The sequence below is a fragment of the Phasianus colchicus genome, chromosome 1, assembly GCF_987193195.1.
Source record: "Phasianus colchicus chromosome 1, bPhaCol1.hap1.1, whole genome shotgun sequence".
Lineage (NCBI taxonomy): Eukaryota > Metazoa > Chordata > Aves > Galliformes > Phasianidae > Phasianus > Phasianus colchicus.
In genome coordinates, this window is record NC_143436.1 from 195,197,775 (window position 1) to 195,218,372 (window position 20,598).

Here is a 20,598-nt window from a genome sequence, read left to right on the forward strand (position 1 = left end):
TCTGGTCCCTTAGGTTCTTTGCCCCACTCCCTCCACTTATGTCTCCATGAGCACAGGGAGGCATCACCACCCAGGTGATCCCATGATGTGTCCCTAGGGCATTCCTGGCACCTTCTGATGGTAAAAATTTTCCTTCATTCCCTTTGTTTCCAGCTGAGAGATTAACTTGATTTCAGGACATGGTTTTAATGTGCTGCACGAAGTAGCCGGAGGTCAGTGTTTGTGGCTTATATGTTTTAGCAATTTTATTCAGTGATCAAAGCACAAGGAGCCAGGAATGCTGGGATTTATATACAGTGTGTTCGTTGCTGGGTTCTCCAAACTATAACATATACACACTCAGCTTTATCATGCCTCTAGTAGCCTTGAGCTTATGTCCTTCCCTTCCCTTCCCTTCCCTTCCCTTCCCTTCCCTTCCCTTCCCTTCCCTTCCCTTCCCTTCCCTTCCCTTCCCTTCCCTTCCCTTCCCTTCCCTTCCCTTCCCTTCCCTTCCCTTCCCTTCCCTTCCCTTCCCTTCCCTTCCCTTCCCTTCCCTTCCCTTCCCTTCCCTTCCCTTCCCTTCCCTTCCCTTCCCTTCCCTTCCCTTCCCTTCCCCTCCCCTCCCTGCCCTTTCTCCTGCCCTTTCCTTTCCTGCCCTTTCCCTGCCCTTCTTTCCTTTTTTCCCTTTTCCCTTTTCCCTTTTCCCTTTTCCCTTTTCCCTTTCCTTTTTCCTCCCCTCCCCTTCTTTCCTTTTCCCCTTTCCCTTCCCCTACCTCTTCCCCTGCCTTTATTTTCCCATGCCTTCCCACTCTGAAGCTGATCAGGCCAGGGACGTCTCTTTTATTGGGCAGAACACATCACCTCTCTTTTAAGGACATTTATAAGAAAAGGTAGTTAAACAAATTGCAAACCTAGAGGACTGGATAAAAATGCTCTGCTTAACCTCAGTCCTGGGTGCAAGTATTGTTTTGGATGGAGGCAGCCCAACTGGGCACCCCTCATTTGTACTAGCACAGGAAAACAGATCCTGGGCTGGATAATCTCCAGCCCCATCATGAGCTAAATTAAGCTAAATTAGTTCATGACAAAGCCTTGAGGTATGGTAGTCTGGTGCTGGGACAGGAGAGAAGGCATGTCAGGCTCCATCCATCCATGTTTTTTGTGTCCTTAAAGCTCCTTCAGCTTTATAAAATTTGGTGCTCCGGGTGGGTGTTGTGTTGGGAGGAGAGATTTCTGGCTTATGTGGCTCTTCAAGTGGAATAGGATGACTTCTCAAATGCTTCAAGACACGAGGGCTGATTTTGTGCCTGAGGTGGAAGGTAAAGGGCAGGAGAATGTGGATCCTCAGCCTTCCCGACCTCTCCATCCATTTCTTTGCTTTCTTATCGGAAAGCATGAATCGGCTCTGAATTAAGAGAATCAAAGGGTGTTGGGGCCAGTTTTAAAATTAGAGCTTTAAGGAGCCCTTATCTCCAGCTAGGCTTTATCAGACGGGTAGGCAGGCCTTATCCCATCCCGTAATCCCCTCTTCTGGAGGCCCTTGAACCCCAGTGACAACAAAAGTATGCTGTGTTGAAATCACCGCCTGAGGAAATGTGAAATATCACACGAGGAGGGATGGGTGGGAAATGTGGCAGTGCGTTCACCCCCCGTCCTCAGCTGTGGTCATATTTCAACAGCAGAAAATTGCTGCAAGATCGGAGTGACTTGCTTTGCTGTAGCTGTTTTGGGGAAACCAAAGCATCTTCCCACTCTGTCTGCCTTGCTTTCTGCAGTGTGTGTAGGGATTATCTTGCTGGTTGCATTTTCAAAGAGCTCATTAATATCACCAGGATTTTTTTTTTTTCTTTTGGCTATAATAATGCTGGTGTTGTTTCAAGCCCAGTTGTATCTGATTCTTAATGTTTTACTTCAGATCAGGTGCTGGAAGTGTTTGATGTGGTGCCAGCCACAAACCAAAATGTTTTCTGCAGAGGGAAGCTTGGAAAGGATAAATCCTACCCTCAGACAAGGATCCTGCATGGAAACCTCAAACACAAATGGCCTGGAAAAAAGTTGTATTTAAATCTTATGCTTAGTCCTGAGGTCACAAATCCTGAAAGCAAATTCCATACCCAGAATCACAATATGGGTTATATTGGAAGGGACCTTCTGGGTCCATCTGGCCCAACCCTGCTGGAAAAAGGACACCTGGAGCAGGGTGCCCAGCTTCATGTCCAGGTGGCTTTTGGAGATCTCCAGGAGGAGATTCCAGAATGTCTCTGGGCAACTGTTCTGTTGCTCAGTACTCCATCCCTCTTTTCCTGGGGTACCTCTAGTTTTGCACCATGAACCTTTGCAGTAACAGCAAAGGGACGAGAGGGCTGTGACTCCTATCTCAGGAGCATGATGAGGACCACAGCCCTTCCTGCTTATAGCAAGGCCATCTTCTGCCCTTTCCTGCTTGAGTCACAGGAGGCTGATCTTTGGAGATGGCCCTGGTGTCCTTCCAGGATTTATCTTACCTGAGGTAACACATACACCCTCCAGGTTTTCTCCAGTTTGAAGCTGGTGATTGAAGGTGAAAATCAACCAGTTGATGAGCTTGGCTGAGCTTTTGGAGCTTAACTGTCTCTTAAAAGCTTTCTCCTCTTTCAGATAGGTCACCTCAACTTCTTAGAGCTGATAGACTTGATGATGGGAAGGTTTACTCCTCTCTCCACTGAAACATGGGTTATGAAGCAGTTGTTTGCTTACAGAGCAGCTCTTGGATTCAGTAATTTGAACTAAAGTGCTTTCTACAGGCTGTTTGCATTCACACTCCCTCAGCTTCTATATTTTTAATGAGCTCTTGACATTTTTACTCCTTCCCTCTCTGCTGCAGGGATGAGCCTGTGATCCGCAGCCCACACACTCTGCATCTAATGGGACCAATTTCCAGGTGTCCTATAGATAAAGCAGTGTAAGAGCAGTAGGATACACATCCATACACCTCCCCCCCAGCCCAGAGCCTTCAACACATGTATCTTGTAAAGCATGTTGTACATTTCTAGGGCTTCATAAACAGCAGCTGATGGCTGCCAGAGAAGCCAAGCCGAGTAATCTCTCTTCCCTTCTGCTGCCTTCCCTCTCCATGTTGTGATCTGATTGATAAACCAGCAATATACAAGGATAAGCATTTACTCTGCAATTTCTCTTAATCACCATCAAGGATGGTGATGGCTTGGTTCATTTTTTTTTTTTTTAATCCTGAAGAAGACGTTATTCTGTTTATTCTGTTCTAAATCTCCCCCACTGTTTACAGCATGGCTTTTGCCAAGAAGACTCAGAAATGCTTCTTCCAGGCTTCGTGAGTAATCATCTTATCAAAAACCAAGGAGATGAGGGAGAAGGGAGAGGGAACTATCCCACTTTGGCTACTGTAAACAGCTCCATCAGCATCCATAATTCAAGGACCTACTGTGGTCTCATCCAGCCTTTGAAGACCTAATGTGGTCTTCATGCTCTGAAGGCATTTAAGGCCAGGCTGGAATGTGGCTCTGGGCAGCCTGATCTGCTGGTTGGTGACCCTGCACATAGCAGAGGGTTGAAATAGATGATCATTGTGGTCCTTTTCAACTCAGGCCATTCCATCTCAGTGTTGCAGATATACACCTTTGTCAGCAGATGGTATTTTGGGACATTGTGCCAAACATGAGCCAAATGTGTGAATCTACTTTGGATGAGCATCTGTGGTCCTGCCAAGGAAGTCAGTCCCTGGGACTCTGCTTGATCATCCATTAACACAGATTGAAACCTCTCTGCAACCTCTGTGCCAGTCCCAAAGAGAAAGAGTAGTGGGAAGGATGTCAGAGAAATATTTTATGTGTAATTTCAGCAGTATGGATTTAATGAGGACATGAAAAGGGCCGTTGCTCTTGTACAGGTTTCCCAGAAAGGTTTTGGGTCTCCATCCTTGGAGATTTCCAAAAGACACCTGGACATAATGCTGGATACCCTGCTCTGTGTGGTCCTGCTCAAGCGATGGACATACAGATGCCTCCAACTTCAGTCATTCTGTGATCCTATGATCTGATTTCCTATAGGCACAGATCTGGTTGAGGTGGGAGGTCTGTTGCCAGCTCCTGAGAGCCTTCCACTCCCACCTCTGGAGGACAGACAAGGATGCTGGTGGATCCAGGCTGAAAGGAGAGGTTAGATCCTTCACAGAGTCTTTTGGGGCCTTCTATTGGAAGAAACACCAGCAAATACCTAGGAAGACAAAATGCCAGGCTTTTCTAAACATACTCAAAATGTATGAGACCTAAACTAAGGTTCAGTGGCAGCAGAGAGAGAAGAAGGATTTTCCTGTGCTCACAGATGCAATGGGAAGGTACCCTGACTGATCCATCCACAGACTGGTGAGGGTCATCTGCGCCCACCACCTGTTTTATCTGAATATCTGTATTAGCTCTGATGCCAGCTGCAATGTTTATGTGGCAGGGATGAATGCCTGTAGTCTGAATTGCTCCTGCAGTGGGAAGCCACTTGGCACCACAGGCACATACTTGCAGCAAAGAGGTCACCGCAGAGAGAGGAGCGAGCCCCACACAATTTGAATGCCAGTTCCTTGCAGAGGAGATGAGTCTTTGTTTTCCTCCTAGAGTCTGTATGAAAGATCCCCTTGAGCACACAAGAGGAGTCTGGCTCACCCCACTTAGTAGGAGCTGTAAGATGTGAGGTCTTTGTGGGAGCCTGTTTGCAGAAGGGCACAACATTGGCATCTCCTTCAAACAGATCCCACTCACTCCAGCCTCCTTTTTAATGCCAACTTTGAGCTGTAAAGAAGTCAAAAACCTTTGTCACTCTTTCTGGAAGGGCACAATGAGCAGAGTGGGCTTCCAGCTTCTCTCCAAGAATGAAGGGACCCACAGACAGTATGGGTTTGTTTTGTTTCAAGGTTATGTGCTTGGATCAAACCCAAGCAAGACAAAGACAAATATGCAAAGTGCACCAGGACAGAAATGAAAGCAGCAATGGGTCATGGCCTTCCCCACTCTGGCTGATGTAAAGCAACCCTCAGATTAGTTTGCAGGGAGCACCACAGTCCATGAAACAAACTCCAGCCTGAGTATTTGTTGACACTGGCTGTCTTAAGCTATCTCATTCACACATTGCCAGCTAGTTTGGACAAATGACTCCATGAATTTTCAAAAGAACAAAAGATCTGCAGTCCTTGAGCTTTCTAACCAGAATCTTTAAAATCTCAAGAGTGACAGTCAGGGTTAGGTCCATTTTTCATGTCTCTTGAAAATGAGATGAGAGGTATCAGGGGTAACAGGATGAAGAAGGAAGGGTAGTAGATGTTGTCCAGCACCTGAAATAGGCTGCTCTTTTTGCTTTGCTTTCAATATCCTATTAGCTCTTTAGCAGGAAGGAGTGTGTGAAAGGCATTGCACAAGGCAGGAATCTTTCTAATATCACCAAGTCTTGCGCCCCTTCACTCTCTGCTAGAAGGAATAACCTAAATGCGATGCAGGTGAAACCTGGATTTAGAACTTGCCGATGATTTTGTGGTGTCCTATTCAAGTTCAGAAGCATCAGATTTCATATATAGAAATCTGCATGGGCTGTAAATGGAAATTTGCTGAAAAAGTTAGCCAGAAGGGAAAGACTGCTTTCAAAGCTGATAAATATACCACCTGAAAGGGTGTAAATTGTCCCTCCAAGGCATAACTCTGTAGAAAGCTCGTAACACTTTTAAATGCATGTACCAGTTGTTTTTTCCTAAAGGTATACTGGTTAATCATAGAATCACAGAACAGCTTGGGTTGGAAGGGACCTTAAAGCTCATCCAGTTTCAACCTCTGCCATGGACATGGTCACTTCCCATAGATGAGGTGCCCAAACCTCCATCTAGCCTGGACTTGTGCACTGCCAGGGATGGAGCTCACACAGCTTCTCTGGGCAACCTGTGCCAAGGCCTCACCACCCTCATAGTGGAAAATTCCTTCCTAATATCTAATTAAATCTACATTTATTTATTTATTTATTTATTTATTTATTTATTTATTTATTTATTTATTTATTTTTAGTTTAAAGCCATTACCTCTTGTCCTGTCACTACACTCCCTGATAAAGAGTCCCTCTTCCGATTTTCTAGATCCTTTAGGTACTGGAAGACCACAATGATGCCCCCCCAGAGCCTTCTTCCCAGGCTGAACAACCCCAGCTTCCTCAGCTTTTTTTAGTAAGAGAGATGCTCCAGATCTCTGAGCATCACCATAGCCTCCTCTGGACCCACTCCAACCTCTCTGTGTCATAGAATCTTCAAGTGATAAATGGTTTGGGCTGGTAGTGACCTTAAAGATATTCTATATCCACTCACTCCTGCTGTGGAAAGGGTTGCTACCCACTCTCTCAGGTTGTCTACTCCTCATTCAACCTGGTCTTGACCACCTCCGGGGATGGGGCAAAGAACATCCTTGTACTGCGGCCCAGAGCTGAACATAGCACCACAGGAGTGTCTGAGAATGGAGCAGAGGGGACAGTCCTCACCCTGATCTGGTCCTGGGGTGGAGAATCAACTTCATTTCTGATGAGACTTCCCCAGATTTTATCCTATTCCTTTAATCCTTTGGATATGATCTTCAGTGGAACTTTTGTGTGATGAGAGGAGAAAGACAGAGTTCCTGTGTAGTACAGAAAAAAAGGGTTGATTGCTTTTCTATGTTGCCGAGCTTTGGTGTTGGACCTGGGTAACCAGAGGCTGTCTCATAGTTGGGACCACCAGGTATGATGACTACACTGATGGGATGTTTCTGGGGCAAAGACAACCTACCCAACTGGAAGCAGATGTATGTGCTAAGAGAGGCTGCTCTTGTCAAAGACTACAGTAGACTTCACCTTCCAGTTGTGGATGGAGCATTTCAAACCTTAGACAGAATCCCATCCTTGCATCCTCTCTGCACAAAACCCCATCTTACAGGTCGTTTCCAACCTTATGATTCTATGATTCTATGACCTTCCCATGTGAAGCATGCAGGATGGATTTCTGCTCTTTGCTGATGTCTTTGTCCTGGCAGCTTCTCATAGCAGCCTGAAGCTTCCTCATGGCAACCTGAACCCTTTCCTTTCTTGTTAGCCAGCCATATTAATCCCTAAAACAACTCCCCTCACCTTGAACTACAAGAACTCATTTCTCATTCATGCACACAGCATCATAAACAGAGCCACAGTGGCACGAGGGAGCAGCAGCATGGGGGAAAATGGCTCTCTTTAATGAAAGACAAGATGCATCCCTCTCTTGCATCCCCTCCATGTGCCCCACTGCCTCCCTCACCCTCTGCTAAGTCTGGATTAGAAGCAGAGCACGTCTCCCCATTCCTTTCCAAGAGACGGACCCCTGCAGAGGCGAGGAGATTAACACTGCTGGGCTGTGCCAAACGGCAGGCTGATTCCTCAGTGTGGGTCATATCCCGTGGGACTGGAGCCAAAAGCAAACCAGTCTGTCATTGCGGAGTATTTATAGGAGGGCTGAACCCACCCCGCAGCCCCTGCATGGCTTCCCCACCCTTCTCATCCGCTTGCTGAATGCTTAAATTTGAAACAGTTGTTGCATGTTGTTTTATGGCTGCAGGGGTATGGCTGGCTGTCTCCCTTATCGGTGTAAAACGGGGAGCTGTCAAGTGGGAGGGAATGCATGAGTGGTTTGGTTGAAGTTTTTCTTTTCTTCCGTGCTTCTGATTCCCCCCAAGCTGGCTTGGTTTGCAAGTGGAGACACCAGGAATGGGTTGTAGTGGGATGCTATCGGCGTTGATCCAGGGAGGACTTTCTGGTCCGGTGAGCCTGGTAAGCAATGACATCATTCCCATTAATGTTGGCTCTGTGGAGCTGCAATTCATCAGGCACCTCATGGAAAGGTTTTGGGGTCCTTTACAAAATAGAGCCAAAGGAAATGTCTGAGCTGTAACTGTAAACAATATAAATTACTGCGAGTGTATCTTTATCATCTATATCTAATGCAAATGCTGTCTCCAAGGCAGTAAAACATGACCCCCAGAGGAAACAGTAACAGTTACCTTATATTACCTGCAGCCAATGTTTCTGTTAAAGCTTAGTATTTAAGATACTACATAAAGTAGGTATGCATTTTTAAACCAGAATTTTAGCACCTATTGAAAATAGCTCTAAGCACAAACCAGTCAATCCTCTATGCTCCAAAAATGTTTTAACTGAATGGAAAATATGGAGAATTATGTTCAGACCACTGATAATGTCCACAGAGGCACTGATTATTGTCAGCAAACGAGTTGGAAATTGGAGGCTCAGTGCTCCCATCTTGAAATATCAACACACAGTCCTGGGCTCAGCAGGTGTAGGTGGATGTATATGCACCTATGTTTAATGTAAGGAAGGTACTAATGGAGTGAATGAACTATGATGTGCAGATATAGATCTGAGGTGAAGAAGCAATGAAAGTTTCAACAAATTGATGATCTCCAGACGTGCATATGTGTTCACATCTGTATGCTGTTGGTAAGAAACTGGAGATAACCTTTATTTCCCACATCCCGTTAGGGAAGCCTGAAATGATTCTTCATAAACAGGTGTGTAAAGTTCAGGAGAAAAATGGACTTTCCCCTGCATCAGAAGCTTGGATGTAAGGTCAGAGCCATGACTGCAATGAAGACACAAAAGTGAACCTGACTCAGGAAAAGAAGTAAATGCAGCTGATTTGGAGTCCTTGAGTCAGGTTAATTTGATGTGCAGTTCTCTTGAAAATAACCAGTAACTCACAGGTGTTCTGCTTGTAACAGATGTTGGGATCTCTTTATCAGTAGCACCACCAGCATCAAATCTCTTTGACCTGAGTGTACCTAACCCACTGATTTTGTGCTGTGACTCACAGAATGTCTTCTGTCATTCATGGCTGAGGAAAGGGAACAACAACTGAGATCAGGGATGCTCTGAAAACAAAGCCTGCTGTCACTCTACATTACTTTTTTTTAAATGGATTTTACTTTTTTTTAAAGGACATTGAATTCCTCTGACAGAGAGACAGAGATACTTCAGGAGAAGAGAGGGGCTATCTGGAGAAGAGGAGGAGGAGACCTAATCACTCATTACAATTGCCTGAAAGGAGGTTGTGGTTGAGGTAGGGGTTGGCCTCTTCTCCCATGTAACTAGTGATAGGATGAGGAGAAATGGCCTCAAGTTGCACCAGGGGAGGTTCAGGTTGGGTGTTAGGAAACATTTCTTCTCTGAAAGAGTGGTCAAGCACTGGAATGGGATGCCCAAGGAGGTGGTTGAGTCACCATCCCTGGAGGTGGTCAAGAAACATCTAGATGTTGTACTGAGAGACATGATTTAGTGGGGAAATAATGGTGGTATGTTGAACTAGATGATCTTGGAGGTCTTTTCCAACCTTGGTGATTTTATGATTCTACTTTGCTATGAGGTGTTCTGTCAGCAGAGCCTTTCTGCCTGTCCTCCAGAGAGTTTGGAGAAGTATTTAAACACTTCTAGAAAAGAAAACTGGAGAGAGAAGTCTGATGGGGATAGTCAGGTGGAGACAGACCAAAGAAGGCTTGAGCACAGCCAGGTTTTGGCTTTTGAAGGCAAAAGACCCCAGTTCAACATTCTCCGTTCTGCATCCAAAGAGGAAAGGAAATCCATCTTCATGTGCAGGAGAACATGGACACCACATCAGTGGATTGGAATAAATACCAACATAAGCTCTGCGGTGATCTCAAAGCTCACAGAAGAAATTGGAGATAACCCTTATTTCCCACATCCCATTAGGGAAGCATGAAATGACTTCATAAACAGGTCTGTAAAGTTCAGGAGCTTGGATGCAAGGTCAGAGTCATGACTGCAATGGAGACACAGAAGTGAACCTGACTCAGGAAAAGAAGTGGTCTCTTTTCTCTCTGATTTCACCAACTCACTTATAAATGCTGTGTTTTATTAAGGTCATAGCTTCACCTGGGGAGGAAGTATCTAGGGTCTGAAATCCACCAGGAGATGTAGAGGATCAATGTTGGTGAGTTTATCCTTGATAAGAGAGGAATCCTTGATAAGAGAGGATATCTCTTCCAGAGAGGAAGAAATATCTAAACTGAGGCAGGTAAGAACTGGAAACTGATGGAGGACAGGGAAGAGAGGAGAACAAGAAAACTGGAAAAATGAGAGAACTTCTAACCTATAATTACATTGTCCATGCTGGTTGAAATCCAGGTGTAAACAACACCCATTTCCCTACATTTTACTTTTCAGAACATGTTTTGAAGACAGAAACAGGGGTTAGAAGAGCAGATTTTACTCTTATGATTAAGATTTGCACAATCTGACTTTGGGTTAAAAAAGAATAAGACCAAAAAATAAAACAAGGGGAAAAAAAGAGAGTAATGCTTCACTAATTAAGGCAAAATTGAAAATGATTGATGTGCACTGGCAAGCTGTTTCTCTCAGAAAGAACTGGACTGACATCCCTACAATCACTCAATGAGTAAGCACTGCGAAAACACTGTTTGGCCTGGAAGGAGCTAATAAGCGCATAGATAAAATCTTATTTTGAGAGCAACAACAAAGGGCATGTGATTTATATCTTAGTTGGTGACTTCATATGTTTTGCAGAGTTTCTCCAAAATATATCGGAATTCATAATTCATTTTTATAACGCATTACATTAAAATAATAAATGTCAGGAAGTTTTTCAAGAGTCTGAAAATTCTGTAAGCAGTGCTGAGTGATCAAAGGAGAATTTTGACAGGGAGAGACTCCCGTTGACTTGGGGCTTTGGATCAGACCTGACATTGGCAACAAAATGGACAGCAGTTAATAAAAGCGTGCCTGTTAGAACTTGGGAAGTTGGAGCAGCTAATTGCAGCATCTCAACACAAGTTGGGGGAAGATGCATGCTGTCTGGATCCTCACCACTGCACGTGATGGGATGCTGTTGCTCATCTACATGGCAGCAACCATGGATGAGCCAAGACAAAGGGAGTGATAGCGGAGGAGGAGAGAGCAGGGATTAGAACACTGGAGGAAAAACAACTTTCAGGGGGAGAAACCATTCCAAAACATACATTTCTGCAAGGAAGAAGACTGCTGAGTTAAAAGTAATATATCATTTCTGGACTTTTTCATTTCCTACATGTTGGAGGAGTTATCTCTGTGTGTTTCCATTCTTTTTCTTAATGGAGGCATATATGACGTGTTTCTCACGCATTGTAGTATTTCATGTTTTCATGAGTGTTAACAAAAGCATGGGACAAAGCCAAAGAGGTAACTACCCACCATACCCTAGTGCAGCTGCTTCGTATGTTTATAAAACTCGTGTATCACCATGCAGAATTGGTCAAGGTTTTGCCTGTCTGTACCTGCAGGGATGTATTTTGCTGCAAAATGCTGGTCAGGTTTGTGGACCACCAATGCTTGTCACACCAGTGCTGGTGGGCACTTGCATTATCAAGCAATCAGTGAACTTCACCTCTTTGCAGTCTAACTTCCATGAGGTCCTGTCCTACAGAAGTCACTTGCTTTATAACCAAGAAAAAAAGAGCTATATTTTGGTGCTATGTAGGCAAAATATAGTCTACAGTTGGCCTTGGAAAGGGTTTGTGGCTGGATCCTAGTTTGTACAGCGTGAAATACAAAATTCAGGTTTGAGGAGTCACAGAACAGGTCAGAGGGAAGCTCTTGGAGGGGATCTTTCATCCAAGCCCTTCTCAAAGCAGATCCAGAATGGTTGGTTGCTTAGGGCTGTCTCCAGAAAACATCAGAACATAAATGGAGATGGAGATCCCACAACTTCAGCTGTAGAGCAATCAAAACTCATTCTCTTCTCGTACATCTAGAGCTCCACTCCCAACCATCCTGGTGGCCTTGCTGGGCTTTTTCCTAGCTCCTGGTATTAGGGAGCTCAAGTCCAGTGCCCAGATGTGATCTCAGTTTTGAGTAGAGGGGAAGAATTATATCCCTCAGCTTGCTAGCTGCCCCTTTGCAAATCCACCTCTGGATGTGATCATCCTGTGCTGCAAGTGTGGAGATATTGTAGTGAGGACTTCATAGTCCACCAGGATGCCCCCTGGTCTATCCAGATGGTCCTGGCTTGTGCTGCCACATGGGTTATTCCTCCTCATATACTGAACTCTACATTTCTCTGTGGTGAACTTACTGAGATTCCTGCTAATCCTTTTCTCCACCTCGTTTCTTTGAATAGCATCGCTCTTCTGCACTGCATCAATCACCCCTTGTTCGTGTGTCCTCTGCAGGCTCGCTGAGAGGGCAGCCTGTTCACTGCCTGAGAGCTGCTTGAACTGCCAAGCAGCTCCACAATGACATCCTTTGGAAATGTGCACCACCTCCTACTTGATCAGCTGGGCTGCACAACCTTAATGGTATAGAAGATTCCATGCAGTTTCAAGTCGTCATCCAACCTTTAGATGCAAGATCTAAAGGCCCATGTGGTACTTTAATATCTTGATGATTTACAGCTGGGATTGAGACTTTGTCCAAACTTTTACTCTATTTGTATAAACCTTTCATGCTGATTGAGAACTCTGCAAATGAAGTCTCTGACTTTTATTTACACTTTATGAAAGTTGAGTTGTTCTCAAGTGACCCTACATCTCACCTCAGAGTGGTGAAAATTCACAGCCATGGAGTGTGGATTCATGCAGACTGAGGGCTCAGTTTGTAGATCTGAATCTACAGAGATATTCAAAGAGATTTTTCCCAGGGGAAAACAGTCAAATGTGGATGATAAAAGTGAGTGAGTAATGTACTGAGAGCATATCTTCTTACTGCATTTGCCCAGAGTGTCTGTTTATGATGAATGTAAAGCAGACCCAACAGCAGAGTTCAGTTAGGGGTGTGCGTTTATGTGCTGGGATTTTATGTCTAACATGGCCTGTTAGGCTTTTGAAAAGGAAAAACATAAAACTTTGACTGTTTTTTTCAAAAATGCATTACTGCACTGCTCTTCATGCTTTAAAGTACTAAAAAAAAAAAAAAAAAAAAGAGGAAATTGTTTATATTATTTGTATTATCTTAAGCCCCAGGAAGAACAGACACAACTCCATCTATACTGACTGCTTTGCAAGCAAATACAGCTTGTGTGGACTGAATAACCCAAGAAGGTGTCGTTATTTGTTTCTCAAAATGCCTCAGCTAAACGTCTTGCTGAGGTTCACATACAAACCCTGCAGCAAAGCTGGAGGTGGGAGCAGAACTGCTCCTGCCAAGAAAACAAAGACCGTATCAGCTGGATGGTGGATGCCTGTGATGTGTGAGGGATAAGCAGAGAGCTGTGAAAAGATTTCTGAGAAGAAACCACATCAGTGTGTTGGGCCAACATCCCTTGGTGCCTGAAACCTCCAGCTGCTGATGTTCTGGAGTGAGAATATGGGCAGAGACATTATTTTTGAATTTTTGAGGGCTGGCTTAGCATCTTGGCCCATCTTTTCCCGGAAACGGGTAGTATTGCAACTGACTCCCAGATGTATGGCTAAAATAATTTGGTTTTATTAATATTCAGATATAAGAATCCAGAAATTAACTGGGGAAGATGTTAAGGGCAGACTATTGCAAGCTTTCTTGCCTTTTCCCTTGAAAATACTTGTGCAGGCCCTAGCTGGAGGCAGGTACCAGGCGATAGAATCACAGAATCATTAAATCTGCAAAAGACACCTAAGATCACCGAGTCCAAATGTCAACCCACCCCCACCATGCTCACTAAACCAGCCCCTCAGAACATCTCCATGGCTCTTGAGCACCTCCAGGGACCGTGACTGCACCACTTCCCTGAGCTTCCAATTTCAATGCATTGCCATGAATGCCATTTTGGGTTGGGATGGTTCTTCTTAACTTTGCCTGGGCTACAGCCTGCACTACTGGCCTGTGAACATCTCATCAGCTTTAGCACATCTCTCCACTGCCTTGCAAGACTGAACAGTGCCATATATCCTTTTGACTTGGTCTAGAGGTGTCCCTGCCTATAGCAGGAAGATTGGAAATAGATGGTCTTCAATATCCCTTCTGAACCAATCTGTTATATGATTCTGATTCTGTGACAGGAGACAGAGAGGCTACAGTCACACTAAAGTGACCAACTCACTGTGATGATTTAGAGAAACTGGTAGAGCTCCCGAATTGCAGATTGATTTTATGAAAGCTTGCCAAAGTTTGCATTTCATGCCTCATGGAAGCACTCCAAAGAGTGCAGAACGAGAGCTCCAGATGAGCTGATGTGTTGCGGGCAGCGTGAAAGGGCAACATTCTTCCTGGTGGACTGCACTACAGGACATGATCCCTTCCAGATGAGGCAAAATTTCCTTTGCAACATGAAAGAGCCAGCACCTCAGAGGGCATGGAGGAAGCTTCAGGGCATGAAGATCTGAGATGGCAGAGCCAAATACATCCTTCACGGTAGCAGGAAGCCAAAGGGGAGCCTTTCTTAGCTGACCCTCCGTGTTTTCTCTTCCAAACTGCTAAGCTTTGCTAGGGGAGGTTGCATTTCACCAGTGGATGGGGTGATTTCTCTATGTCATTTCACTTGCTGAAGACTCTCCTGTCTTAGGTCTGTGAGCTGGTATTATTATTAATAATAATTTATTGCATAGTTCCCCTCTTATTTTAAACGAGGCCTTTTTCTATTTCTTTCACCTTCTCAGCCCTTGGAGCAATTTGCCATTTGTCAGGAAGAAATAGGAGATGAAGCTGCTCTTCCTCACATTGCAATTGTTGGGGAATTCCAGAGATGGATGGAAACAGGACGGGAACTGAAATAAATCCCATCCAAAGTTCTGAATCCCCCTCTCTCCTTAATAATGAAGAAATTTACTTCAAGCCTTTCCCAATAAAACTCTGAGCATGTGTTTGTATCGTAGGTTGAAGGAAAACATATTTGAAACCTGAAAGCAGAGTGAGAAGTTAAACCTTGTAAATTTGCCTCAGATAACTTGTAATCTCATCCTCAGCTGTCTGACCTCACTAATTTATTATGTCTTGCAACAGTCATTTTTGGGATTGGGAATATATTTGTTTCCAAGCTAAAGCAAAAGGTTTTCACTGTGCTTGTGTGAAGAGATGACCCCATGTAGAACAGGTCCATGGTTATATATTAAAGACAATAGCCTGGGTGTAATCTCAAGCTGAGAAAGCACTGCTAGGAGAAGGACCTCTGATTTCCAATACCCTTTTCCTCAGCATGGGCCAATGTCAGAAGTGAATTATGGGGACAGATGGTCCCTTTTATCTGTCCCAGTAAGGTCATTCCTAAATTTGTATTCTCATCTGCACTCATTGCAAGTTACACCACATCCTGGGTGCTTCACAGTTGTAAAGTTAGGATCTGGGATGCGCCACTGTAAAAAAATGCTCATTTTATAATTTAATTTCTCTTGAAGAAGCTTTAGATGATATAATAGCCAGAGGCTCAACTTCCACCTGGACAGTTTTAACCAGATTAATTAAAGATGTAATTATGGAATCATAGAATATTATGAGTTGGACCCATAATGATCGCCAAGTCCAACTCCTAATGAACTTTGTTAGAAAACTTGTTTTCAGGAATATGCAGCAGCAGAATAGAAGTGAAGTGCAGCAGTAATGAGCATGCTCTGGACTTAATTTTCAACCTGATTTCCAAAGGAAACAACATTTACTGATCCCACAGTATGTGGGTGTACTTATTCCAACTGTAGAGCTTTGATAACTTTTGTCATTTTGTCCAGCAGAGCAAAAGAGGGCTCAGGGAGATGTCCAGTTTGTGCAAATTCTACAGCAACTGATAAAAAAAAAAAGGATAATCTACCAGTTCCTACAGAGAAAGAAAGACAAATTCAACTGTATCTCTCAACACCAGAGAATCCACATTTAAAATACCATTTTGGATATGCCTTTGAAGGAAATAACCTTCAACCAGAGCTTGGAGCTTATGAGATGCAAAATAACACCAGCTTCCATGTGTGCTACAAATTGTGGAATGGCTTCTTTTACCCAGGCAGCAGCTCCAACAAACAAGATTTCCACCATGCCCCTCTGCAGCTACATTTGGGAGAACCTGGGCCAGACCCAGCTTCCCTTTGGGACTGATTTGCAGTAGCAGCTGTTGGAAATTGCACTGTCTGCCAACGTTCCTTTACCCATTGAGCCTCCCATTTGGAGAGGTTTGGGAGAACTTGGAGAGCCCCTTGCCACTGCCTACTCTCTCCACCAATGAGTATGGATGCAGTTGTGGTATTGAGAGCTTGATTACTCTCCCCTTTTGGGATCACTTGGGTTTTGAACTCATAACCAAGCATCCATTGCAGCAGCGTCTCTCTCATGCTCCAGTTTCTTATTTACACACATCATAATCACAGGAGTGAGCTGAAGATCAGATATCCAGTGAACTCAGCAGGACTCTGTAGGTAGTATTTGGCCCATTCTTATACTGAGACTTCTCTTTCCCCAAAAACATCCTTCTGGGTGCCATGATGAAGAGTCATCCTCTGTGGTGAGCCTGCAAGGGTTGATCTCTTTACAGGAACAGCTAGAGAGTGGATGAGCAAAAAGAATATCTCAGCATCACAGCCCTCATGGCACTAACTGAGACCAAAGACCTGGGAGAAAAAGGAACACAAGAGAAGAAGGAGTCTGGCACCAGCCTGCTCTCAATTTACTCTTGAGGAGTCCTCTAATAACATCAGTGGAGGCCATGCATGCTTTACTGGGAGATTCAAAGGTGTTTATGGGATGATTTGTGTGGAATGATTATGCTGGAAGCAGTTTAGTTTATGCTGTTATAGAAGGATGGATTTTTTTTTTATTTTTTCAGCTCCATTTGGACACTTCTTACCGTTATATATCAGCAAGGAATGAGCCCCAGCAGCTGTTTGCTATTTATTGAAGTCTATGGCAGAGTAATGAAGAGGAATAGACAGCTGTAGGGTTCAGTAGGTTGGAGTAGCAGGCCAAATCTTGCCCTCTACTTTCTCGTTTTCCATGGGTGTTCTGCAGGGCTCTGTTTAATCCACATCACTTCTCACCCTGTAGATGAAGAACAAAGTCCTGGAGAGTACCCATGGAGTCAATACCCACATGTGAGCTTATGTACCTCAAACCCAATGCCTCAAGCAACCTGCAAGTTCAGGAAGACTTCTTTGTATTCTCATGATTATCTTCCCTTATGAGGGAAGCCTTGAATTCTTATTTTTTGGGGTTTTCAGTATTTCCATCCACACACCAGATTTATTTCTGGGTTGATATCATGAAGATAATATCTATCATTTCTCTTGCTTGGGTTATCTGGCAGCATTTAAGGGGGAAGATGACACCCCAACCATTGTCCTTTTTTGACCAGAAAGCAGTGAGTGGAAACATTGGAGGAGCTTGAACAAACTCCAGTGTTAAGCTCATCACTGTGTCTCATTTTCCCATTCATAAAGGGAAGATATAAGGACTCACATCTTGCTCTAACAAAAATAATAATAATAATAATAATAATAATAACAAAATGGCCCAGCTGAAGTAGCCACTGAATGAATTCTGAGATTTTTCATGTCAGCTAGATGTGCTTGTAGCCCTTCCAAAAACTTTCTCCTGTCAGCACTGAGGAGGAGGGCCCAGAGGCTCAAATACCCATCAGGAAGCAGCCTTTGTCCTGCAGACTTTGAGTGGATAAGACATGTAAATGGGGAGCATTGCCCTTACTTTGCTCTTTTCGGAGAGGTGGAGGTACCTTAGGGAAGTGCATCTTCTGCAGAAGAACATTTGCTTGGTTCAGTCCAGCTAGGACTGGGGAAGTCTGATCAGTGGGTCTGGGTGTTTTAGGGATCTCAGAATCCTGGACGAAGATTCGGAGTCCTCCTGATCAAATGGACAACCTTTCTAGAGGAGAGATGAAGGAAATTCCTGGAAAACTCCATCTTTCTGGTCCTTCTTTGTGTACCTGGAACATCTCATGTTCTCCCTTTGCCCCAGGAGCAACTTTTCTCAATGACCTGCCAAGTTCAAACACTGCATGAGCACCCAGCTGGGATGAGGGAAAGCCTTAAAAGTGAGATCTACTTTGCTGCTTCCAGGAAAGCTGTGACCTTTTTATCCCAGTCAGTCCCAGTACCATAATTTCACTTCCAGACTGCTAGAAGCAATAATTATGAGAAAATCCCAGCTTTCATTCTTTTATTTACTTACCTCAAACTAAGTTTCTATCCCTCCTGAAAATATAAAGCGGCCATATTCTAAAACTCTTAAAACCCAACTTGCAGGCTCTATCTCCTGAATTTTTAAGCCAGACACATTATTTTTAGTCTCTGAGTGTTCTGCAGAAACCTTTCTCGTCTCTCATGTTTCATGATGCAGTGAAAGTTTCTGCTGAGGTTTGAGTGGGCAGAAGAGGTTAATGTCACCGTACTTGAAGACAAATCAAGCTGCAAAACCTAACATCTCCCTCATATCTCTTTATTTATTGAGTACATCTCAACATCAGGCACACTTGGAGGTAGGTTCTCCCCTGATGGGATGTTCTGGAAAATCTCATCCATTAGCCATTGGAGGGATATCCTTGGTGATTTTCCATGTCAGCTTTTTCCCTTGTGATGTTAGCTAAGTCTGAGCCACCTCCTATGTGGGAAATGGAGAAATCAGAAAGATTTACACCAATTAGAAACAGTCATTTCATACAATCCCAGCATGGTTTAGGTTGGAAGTGACCTTAAATCCCAGTTCCAAGACTGTCATGGACAGGGACATCTCCCATCTGACCAGGCTGCTCAATGCCCTCTGCACCACTCCGACTCAATCTGAGTTCCCAGAAAAACCTTTCTTCTGCTCCACGTGCATCTCCATGCAGAGCTTTCCAAGTACAGCTATGAGTCTAACTCTGACCATGCCTTGTGTTCAAATCACAGGGTGTAAAATTACGTGGCCAAGAGCTGGTTGAGTCACCAGTCCTGGAGATGTTCAACAAATGTGTGGATGTGGTACTAAGGGACATGGTTTAGTGGGAAAATATTGGTTGTAGGAGGACGGATGGACTGGATGATCTTGGAGGTGTTTTCCAACATTGGTTATTCCATAATTCTGTGACTGGCAAAACTAGTAAGACTCAAGAGGTTTCAACAATGGAGGATCTTTTGAGTTCTTGAGCTGTTGCTATGTGTCCTGTGAAAGCAAACTGAGGAAAGTGAACCCATCGTCAGTTAAATGCAGCTTGCTGCATGGGGACTCACACGTGAGCTGGGATCATTTTCAGTGCAGGGAGAAAGCAGGGTTGGGAAGGTCAACCTTGGAGTCTGCTACGTCGCAGCAGTCCTGCAAAGCCTCACTCAGCAGAGGCAGCTTGTAAAATCCCTCCTCCTTTCTGATGAAAGATTCTGCAGTGCCTCTCAACGCAGCATTTGAAATCTCACTCATCTCTCTCTTGTTTTCTCCCTTGATGATCCCTCACTCAAACCCTCATGGTTTTCCTGCCCTGTGCTGCTATGTTATCAACGTGTATAGTAACTCACAGGCAACCTTTGCCCTTTCTAACACTGTAGAACCAGGAAAGCTGCAGGGAAAAGGAACAGGATCTTGTTCTGGTTCATGCATCAGCCACAAAACCATCTGCTGAGCGTGGAGCATGGGAGTTTTATTAGCCGTGTGATATAGCAAGCAGAAAAGGATCTGCTACGTTGCCACATGCCTGGGAACAGGAAAAACTCTTTCCTTCCCTTGGAGGAATTCAAGCAAGCCCCATCAAACTCCCTGTACTGAATTCCATTCCTCTTCTTGCTTGTGCTGCAGGACCACTGACAAGCTCTTTCACCCCCACAGATCTGAATGCCAAGGGAAATCAGTGGGAACCATATGCTAAACCTCAATGAAAAGCGTTAGGCAACGTCCTGGCCCCACCAAAGGCAACAAGATTTTCACCACTGCTTCCTGCGGAGCCGTGATTTCCCTTTTTTGCTGCAGTACGCCCTGCTGCTTTAGTGCTCAAGCAGGGCTTTTATTTTCCCTGGAGCCTTTATCCTCCATGCAGATGGAGAACAGAGCTGCAGAAGGACTGCCAAGCTGAGAAGCAGGTATTCTGTGGTTTCAAATCCCCAGTGCTGTGTATTTCATAAATCCCCTTACCTTATTTTTATTACTAAGGAGGCTGATTGCAGTGCCAGCTAGGGCACAAATGAGTGCGAAGAGCAGCGCTGTTGGACCAAATAAAACCCCTCCCAGGAGGATTTACATTGGGATAGCCAACAGACAGGTAGAAGAAAGGGAGAGCACTTGAATAGGGGGAATAGTTATGAGCTGACCTCCCATGTGTTTTGCTCCCCTACTTGTAGTTCTTGATGATGTTTTCAGGGACTTCAATTTGTGGCTGGCTCCTTTCTCTGCTCCTTCCTCTGCTGCCATATTTCTGGTGGCACATCGGTACAGACTCACCTCCTGAAGCACTGGAGTGAGACTTGTGCTGAGATGCCCAAGCACTGATTGGGACTGGCAGAAACAAGAAAAGGTGAATAAATGACAAGCATCATTTTGAAGGAGCCTAATCCAGAAAGAAAGGTAGGCATAAAACTGTGAGCTCCTCGTAAGGGTGGTGAGAAATGCTCCCCCTACATGCAAAGAATCTTTTAAATCTAAAGCAATTGAGGTTTTCTCAGCACATTTTCCAATTTTTATCACAGA

At 44.4% G+C, this 20,598-nt stretch overlaps 1 long non-coding RNA gene across 1 annotated transcript; it reads left to right on the plus strand.

Moving 5' to 3' along the window:
• The first annotated feature begins 1,929 nt into the window (after positions 1–1,929).
• Positions 1,930–14,752, plus strand: LOC149920355 (uncharacterized). Its single transcript, XR_016463483.1, has 3 exons — positions 1,930–2,488; positions 8,973–9,094; positions 14,616–14,752. It is a non-coding gene; the product is annotated as an uncharacterized LOC149920355 (long non-coding RNA).
• The last annotated feature ends 5,846 nt before the right edge of the window (positions 14,753–20,598 follow it).